The sequence below is a fragment of the Zootoca vivipara genome, chromosome 8 (assembly GCF_963506605.1).
Source record: "Zootoca vivipara chromosome 8, rZooViv1.1, whole genome shotgun sequence".
In the NCBI taxonomy this organism is placed as follows: Eukaryota; Metazoa; Chordata; class Lepidosauria; order Squamata; family Lacertidae; genus Zootoca; species Zootoca vivipara.
Window position 1 is genome coordinate 65,309,074 of NC_083283.1, and position 8,371 is coordinate 65,317,444.

The following is an 8,371-nucleotide window of genomic DNA, read 5'->3' on the forward strand; positions in this document are numbered from 1 at the left end:
AGCTCACCCCGTTGCAGGGATTCGAACCGCCGACCTTCTGATCAGCAAGCCCTAGGCTCAGTGGTTTAACCCACAGCGCCACCTGGGTCCCTAAATTCCCCTTTATTCCCTCTTAAAAACAATAATGGCACAACAATCTTCTTTAAAAGTAATGATAAGAAGTTTACTTACATTCAGTTCACAGTTGGTTCCCTGAAGGCAGGCATCAGCTTGTAGTTACAGAAAAGAGAGTGGGTTCATCCCATATAGGGAAATGTGCCCATGTGCATACCCTCCAACTCCCAGATTGAAAAATCTGGGATCAGCGGCGGCGCTCCACCGGAAGTCACTTCTATGCATGTCCAGACATGCGTAGAAGCAACTTCTGGTGCCGGGCTGCCCGTGTCTGCATGTCTGGGCACCAGAAATCGCTTCTGCACATGTCCAGACATGTGGGATGCAAAGGGTTAAGTGCAGTCAAGTCACAACAATCCCTAGATTGTTGGAGGACTGAGGAGGAGGACATGACTAAGCCTAGTTTCCTCTTCCTTCACATGCTAATTAGATGGAAAAAGGCGATAGATAAATTCTGAAGGAAACAGCCTTTTCCTTCTCTTGGACCAGACTCTGTTGGACTGCAAAGAAGCAACATCTTAGTGAGTCTCTCTCTTAAGGCCTCCAGCTTAGAGAGAGAGATGAGATGGAGTCTCACTTCTTATAAGTGAACTTCACAATTTATATATTACCTTTTTACTAAGCAAGTCTACCTCTTGAGTGTGCTGTACCTCGAGATGCTTGTAAGTAAACATCTTTTATACTTTTAAGAGCATTGTGTTGTGTCTTTTCTTTTAAGAGGGAAAAAGGGGAAATACCAGGAAAATACACTTTATTTTAGTGGCTTAAATCAAGCCTGCGCAAACGCTTGTCTGCTGTGTATTTTGCAAAAAGGGGAATGTTTTTACTCTGCTAAAGTTTGATGCTTGCTAGCGCAAGCGGGGATAGGATATATTAAAGAATATCTCCTCATCCACATTCCTGAACATTCCCACAAGACATGCGCAAACAACCGGGAGCCGGGACATGGCCACTGGCAGGAGCTTTACGGGATATTTATGGGATATAATGAATTCGGGATAACAGCGGGAAATGGTAGCAAAATACAGGGGTTTCCCGTGAAAAATGGGAGACTTGGCAGCTATGCTCATGTGCTGCTGGCTGAGAGCCAGCACACAGCAAAATACATCAAGGGATCAAGAGAGCATGGCGTCAAAGAGGAAGATGGCTGCGTGACTGGGCCTTTTACAGGGTCTCCTCAGGGTCATACCCATCTACCTGGCCACACGCAGGGGGAGGATGCTCCAGACCAGGTGTGACAGAAAGTCCTCCTGGCTGGACCAACATTCACCTGTGTGTCCACTCTGGGCAAACAAGAAATGTTGTACTTGATTGCTTATGTTATATCCCACATGCAGAAACACTTTAAAAAGGGCTGTTGATGAGTGCAGGGTGGGGAGAATCCTGAGGGCCAAATAGAGAGGGTGGAGAGGGCACATGTGGCCCCTGGGCATGAGATTCTCCACCCCATGAGAAGAGATTTTATTTCTGCCATGTCTGAGCTAGTGGAGGTTCCTCCACTGCAAGGGGCTTGCCCTAGATGACCCTCATGGTCCCTTCCTACTCCATCACTTAGCAGAGTGCCAGGAAAAGCCTCACCTGCTTTTGTGTGCCAGTTTTCTGTTAAGAATCAGAACATGTATTTTTTTAATTAAAAAAAACAGAGGCCAGACTTCTCTCCATCTCTCTCTAGGCAGGTGCATGACATGTAGGAATCCAACAGGTATTCATGTCTGCTTTATTTCTACCCACTATGCTGCTGCTGATTAGACAATCTGCCAATGCAACTGATTATACCATCATTAACATACATCATGTACCCTTGGGGGGCAGTTTAGGATGATTGTGGAGAAAGATCAAGCACCCTGTCTCTCTTTCACTCTCTTCTCTGCCCTTAACCCTCAGTTTTTGGTGCTGTTTCAGTCTTTAAAACAAAACAGGCAGAGAGCTGGTTGCACTGCTACAGTCACTAGGAGGTAAGATGCTGGTAGATTCAGAGGCACATGAAACTTATTATGAACACATGGCAATCCTCATCAAAAGTGCAATGTTCCTAACTCTTAACAGAGTCCCCTGGCACAGAATTCCACTAAGCAAGTCCAGGCCAATCAATGTTTAAAGCTTAAATCATATTCTATTTACAATACGTGCATAGGCAAACTTTGCAATTATGCATAGAACAAAAGTCCCATAGGTAGACCTATCAATGCTGGGCAAAGGGAGAGATTCCTATTCAGAAGTCAGAAACTATCTTCCTTACAGCCGTTCACAACTTCTGAATGCAGGAATACCAATATGGGGGGTATAGCTGTGCAGAATCATACCAGGCAGGTTCAAATAGGAGATTGCCCTTTTCAGATAAACTGATCCCAGAATTTTTAAAGGTTTATACATCAGAACCAGTTGTCTTGCCAAATGCAAGGTGGTTCTTTTAAAATGAGAATCAGAAGCAATACAAAACACAAGTTAGTGAGAAGATTAAAGATTTTATTCTAAACAGCAAGCAATATATACATACCAAGCATGCACTTCAATCTGCCACTTGGAAGCCCTCAAGAAGTGGTGAAGTGACTCCCCCAGGTAGACTCAGGTTGCACAGCCCCCCAGCAGACCAATCTGTGCATGAGCTTCTCAAAACCCTGCCCAAAAACATCCAATTTATAGATAGCTAGATAGCTAGCCCATGTGGCTTGCCTGACTAGCTACCAGTCATACATTACTGGCCTCTGCAGATTATTCATTAGCTACCCTCTCCCAGTGCCTCACTTTCTCCAAACATGTCCAACATCAAAGAAGGTACTCACCACTATCTCTTCCTTCCAACAGATGTAGGACATTAAAGGCTGTTCTCCGCCATCAAAGAGCTTAACAAGAGATAGGGAGGGAAAAGGAACAGGAAGCAGGAAGAGGGCAACCGAATCAGATCACTAACTCCTCGAAATTCAGATACCTTCTGGATAGATTGCCCATACACCAGTATCTTGAATTATGGCTGGAAGTCAACTAGTAGCCAACATTTAGAAGAGGGTTGGGAAATCTGGGTTTAAAGGTCCTGAATAACCTGGGCATTTCCATAAAAAAAAACCACGTTCCTGCCCTCCCCTTGCCCCATTTCTGGAATTGAAGAAAAGGGCGTCTGTACCAGAAGATAGAAAACACAAAGCAAAAGGCTATCATTAAGCAAGTACAGAACTGGAAGGTTGTTTTCATAAATCTGCCTAAGAGACAATGGAATCAAGTGTTCTTTCCCCTCAAGGAGAATGCACTTGGAAATACTTCTCAAGAAAGAAGATTTTTGAAAAAGTGACCCTTAGTGGTGTCAGAGCTAGGAGCCATTTCATTATGCAGAAGCAAACCCAGACTTGCCATCTATTGTACTCTCAAGAGAAACACTTAGAGCAGCTTGGAGCTTTTACTTCAATCTCAGCTACTTGACAAGCATTATTATTTGTACAATAACATACACATTTAGAAACCTTCATTTGTCATATTCACAGTTTGCTTGTATAGGTCTGTGTTTAAAACAACCTAAAAAGATTGGGCTAGATCCAGGCAAAGTTAGTCGAACTCTTGGAATAATTTGTAGCATGAAAGGTGGCATGTAAATAATTGTAATAAATTATCGATATAATATAACTTACAGTGCATGGACTTAGCCGGGGGGGGCAAGGGGGGGCTATCCCCCAATCAAGTAAATAAATAAAAATACTTAACTAAAAGTAGAAATGATCAGAATATTTGAAATTGAAATGCTCACTGAGGTCACTTGGGTGGTGATGTGGCACATTCTAGCGACACAATTGGCAATCGGACTGAGGAATAGGTGTGGCTTCTTCCAATCGACCAATTCCATTGCAGGTAGCTCAGTCCTGCCCCCACTGACATGAATCCTGGCTGCTCCCCGGCTTGCCCAAGTTGCCCTTAAACTGTCTTAAACTTATCCCAGCGGAAGTTATGTTGGGGGCAAATGGCAAAAGGGTGTGTGTCAAGAGTGGGGGATGAGTATGCTGGGGGCAGGGAAATGGAGAAACAAAGTTGCATCCTCACTCCCTTCATTTCCTGGTCCCATCCACAGAGCTTGGCCTAACATACAGCACCCAAAATGCAGGCGTAACCAGATTCATCCCACGGGAATCAATGGAAGGGTGGAAAATAACTCCATAGCAGAGCATCTCTTTGGCATGCAGATGATTCTCTGGTTCAGCCCCCCGTATTTCAAGGTAAGACTGGGCATGAAACTCTGGAGACATACAGTTCAAGCAATAACCTAGCTTAATGGATCAACAGTCTTATTCAGTATGACCAAGTGTGGTCACTTGGGTGACCAAGTGTGGTTTAAACAGGCAATGGTAGCCCACCATCGATGTGGCCATCCATGCCTCAATAGGGAGGGAGTCACACAACTGGGGTGCAACTATCAAGAAGGCCTTACCCCATGTCCAGTGGTGGAGTGCAGAAGGAAGACAGACAGAAGCAAAGGGGGGGAAGTGGTGAGCTTAAGGCTGAAAGCATTTTGAGGTGCAATGTCCTTTTTCTTGAGAACTGATGTTTGGTAAAGGAGTATATGTTGCTTGCCTCCACCATCTGTATAGTTGTAAACAGAGCAAATATTAAAGGTAAAGGTAAAGGGACCCCTGACCATTAGGTCCAGTCGTAGGTCCAGTCTGGGGTTGTGGCACTCATCTCGCATTATTGGCCGAGGGAGCCAGCATACAGCTTCTAGGTCATGTGGCCAGCATGACAAAGCCGCTTCTGGCGAACCAGAGCAGCACACAGAAACACCATTTACCTTCCCGCTTGGAGTGGTACCTATTTATCTACTTGCACTTTGATGTGATGTCTAACTGCTAGGTTGGCAGGAGCTGGGACCAAGCAACGGGAGCTCACCCCGTTGCGGGGATTCGAACCGCCGACCTTTTGATCGGCAAGCCCTAGGCTCAGTGGTTTAGCCCACAGTGCCACCCACGTCCCTATGCTTGCAAATATTACAAAGAGCCAAAAGCCTCCAATGATCTTACCTCCAAAGGGAAGCCAAACCCAGGTAGGGCTGCCCCTGGAGCTTCTCACTACTTTGAGAAGTTAAGTGCAGGTAACACCACAATGTGTGAAGCGGGTTTTAACACTGCTAACAAAGGACCCCTAGAGGTTAAGTCCAGTCAAAGGTGACTATGGGGTGCAGTGTTCATCTCGCTTTCAGGCCAAGGGAGCCAGGGTTTGCCCACAGACAGCTTTCCGGGTCATGTGGCTAGCATGACTAAACTGCTTCTGGTGCAACAGGACACCATGATGGAAACCAGAGCGCACGGAAATTCCATTTACCTTCTCACCGCAGTGGTAACTATTTATCTAGTTGCACTGGCATGCCTTCGAACTGCTAGTTTGGCAGGAGCTGGGACAGAGCAATGGAAGCTCACCCTGTCATGGGGATTTGAACTGCCGACCTTCGGATCAGCAAGCCCAAGAGGCTCAGTGGTTTAGAGCACAGCGCCACCCACGTTTAGACCACATCAGTAACCCACTGTCTGCATGGGAGTGGGGAATCTCTGGTGATTAACTGCTAAGAAGATTCTCATTCACGTTCAGCTTTTTTATTGCAGCTTGTTTTGTGGGGCAGCCAATAACAGGCAGGGAAATTCCTTGTTGTGGATGGTCCAAATCCAAGACCACATCAATGTTAAAGAGCTACGCAACACACCTACCTAGACCAGTGGCTCTTGTCACCAAATGAAAATGCTGGCAACTGTGAAGTGCTAACCTTCTCATAACAAAACCAGGCTCTTCTTTGAGCAATCACGTCTATTGTGCAACTCAAGGAAGGTGCCAACTTGTTCCAGGGTGCTTGTCTCTTGCAATGTCTCATGATGTGTGATGTTCTATAAATCAGTGGTGTCCAAACTTTTTTCAAAGAGGGCCAGATTTGATGAAGTGAAGAGCCGCGAGGGCCAACCAAAGTTGTTTCTAGGATTTTACCCCAGGAAATAAACTGCCGCAGGAGCCGGATTAAACCGGCGGGACGGATTAGGCCCCTGAAACGGACTTTGGACATGCCTGCTATAAGTGTTCCCAGATGACAGTTCTTAATTAAATTGCAAACTAATGGATTGTTGGGGACATAGGTGGCAATCCAGTATTTTTCTTTATTTCTTCAGTGAGAAAGAGCTCCTCAAAACCTACAAGAGACTGAAGGGATGTGAGTTCTGTAAATCTAAGTCAATGCTGGAATAATTGGCATGCTACAAAGTTTTTAAGTGAAACATGCAGGTGCTGAGAATTTCTCTAAAAAGCTGATGTTTATAAGTGTACAGTACAATAAAAAACTATTCAACTATTCATAATCCAGTGATTGCCCTTTGTTAAAGTCTGGGCCGATCTTGCGTCATTTACAGTGCAATCCTAAATAGAAGCAATTTCCACTGAGTTCAATGGGGCTCCGTCCTCGCTGGGTTTAGAACTGCAGCCTTACTTGCTATATTTATATAAGACCACCAGCAACATTTTTCTCTGGACTATAAACAATAAAATAAATGTCAATGTATTTTAATATAATAAAAATCAACAAAATAAGATCAGCGCTTGCAACTTTTTGAACTGAATTCTTTGTTTTAAAATTGTTTGCCCCCACTTTTTTCTATTTTCTTTTTACATCCTCAAGATTACTGGCAAGGGTTATAATATGAATACAATAAATTATCGATAATCTAATACCGCCTCGAGTATACTATGATTCATCTATCTGCAGTCCCTTTGTGGGTTTTTTTTTTTTAAGGAATGTTGTTCTTGTGGTCCAATTTCTGGCATTTGCTATTTCAGTCTGTTACAGTCATTCATCAGCCCGGTGACAAAACCCAGCAAAGCTGTTTTCCACAGGTGTGCAGAAAATCAACGCAACACTGCAGCCTGCAGGTAACAATTAAGATAACAGCAGTGTTTCTTAAAAACAACAAAGTACTGTATGAACTTCCCAGCTGGAGGGAAAGAGGAGGAAAAGAAGAGGAGAGACAGACACTTTCCCTCCCTCCTTAGAAAAACTCTCTAAATAAAATTCTGTCTTCAAAAGTTTAGAATGGGTTGCAGAGGGAAGTGCAGCATAAAATTATACAATGAGCACAAAAGATGTGGATATATATTTATTTATTTCAAGGGCTCCATACAAATTTTAAAAAACGTGATGCAGACATATGAAAATACTTCTTCACACAGCGCATAGTTAGCTATGCAATCCACTCCCACAAGAATATGGCCATGGCCACCATCTCGGATGGCTCTAAAAGAGAACTAGATAAATTCTACAATTCTAAAATCTACAATGCCTCTGAATACCAGTTGCTGGAAACCAAAGGAGGGGACAGTGCTCTTTTACTTGGGTCCTGCTTGCAGGCTTTCCATTGTCACTGAAAAAACAGGATGCTGGACTCGGCGGGCCACTGGGACTGAGCTAGTAGGTTAGGTTGGCCCCCGCCAAGGGCGCAGGCCATGGGGGAACTGTCTGTCCTGGCTCGGAGTAGCTAGGAGCCTGCACTTCCCTGGCTGCTCCTCTGCTGCTCTAGGCAGCTGGGTGAGGTGCACAGGCTCCTCTGGGTGCCTTGGAGGGCCCCCTCCCCCGTGAAAGGCGATGAGAAGCAAAGTTTCTGAGTTTCTGGAAGGTGGCCTTTCCCAGCTTCAGAGGCACCAATGCAGCTCTTTGCCAATTGTGCAAGGGAGTCTCTGATTTCAGACACCCACAGCGGGTGCTGCTTAGGGCCGTCTTTACCCAGGGGTGCAGGGCACCTGGGTGCCGAATTCGGGGGGGCAACAGACGCCTGCAGCTGAAGCCGCCTAAACTCTTAACTATCTACCTGTTATGAAATAATAAATAATTTTGATCAAGCTAGAAAAGCAAAATACATATATACCTAGGTCTTCTTCTTCTTCTTCTTTGGCGATCACTCATAGCCGAGTAAGATTGTTTTCCACAAACACGGTTTTAACAATGGGTCCGTAAGTGACTGTGGAGGCCAATTCCGAATCCACACGTCCTTCCACAGTGGGGGACATTGGTTTCCAGGTGGGAGTTGATCACAGTGTGGATTTGCCAAGCGTGCCTTCCTCTTAGCACGTTTCTCCCTTGCGTCCTGAGATCGAGTGTCTTCAAAGCCCATGACACCTTTGGTAAAGGCTGTTTTCCAACTGGAGCACTCGCAGGCCAGTGTTTCTCAGTTGTCAGTGTTTATACTACATTTTTAAAGATTTGCCTTGAGACAGTCTTTAAAGCTCTGCTCACTCACTTGCTCTCTCCATC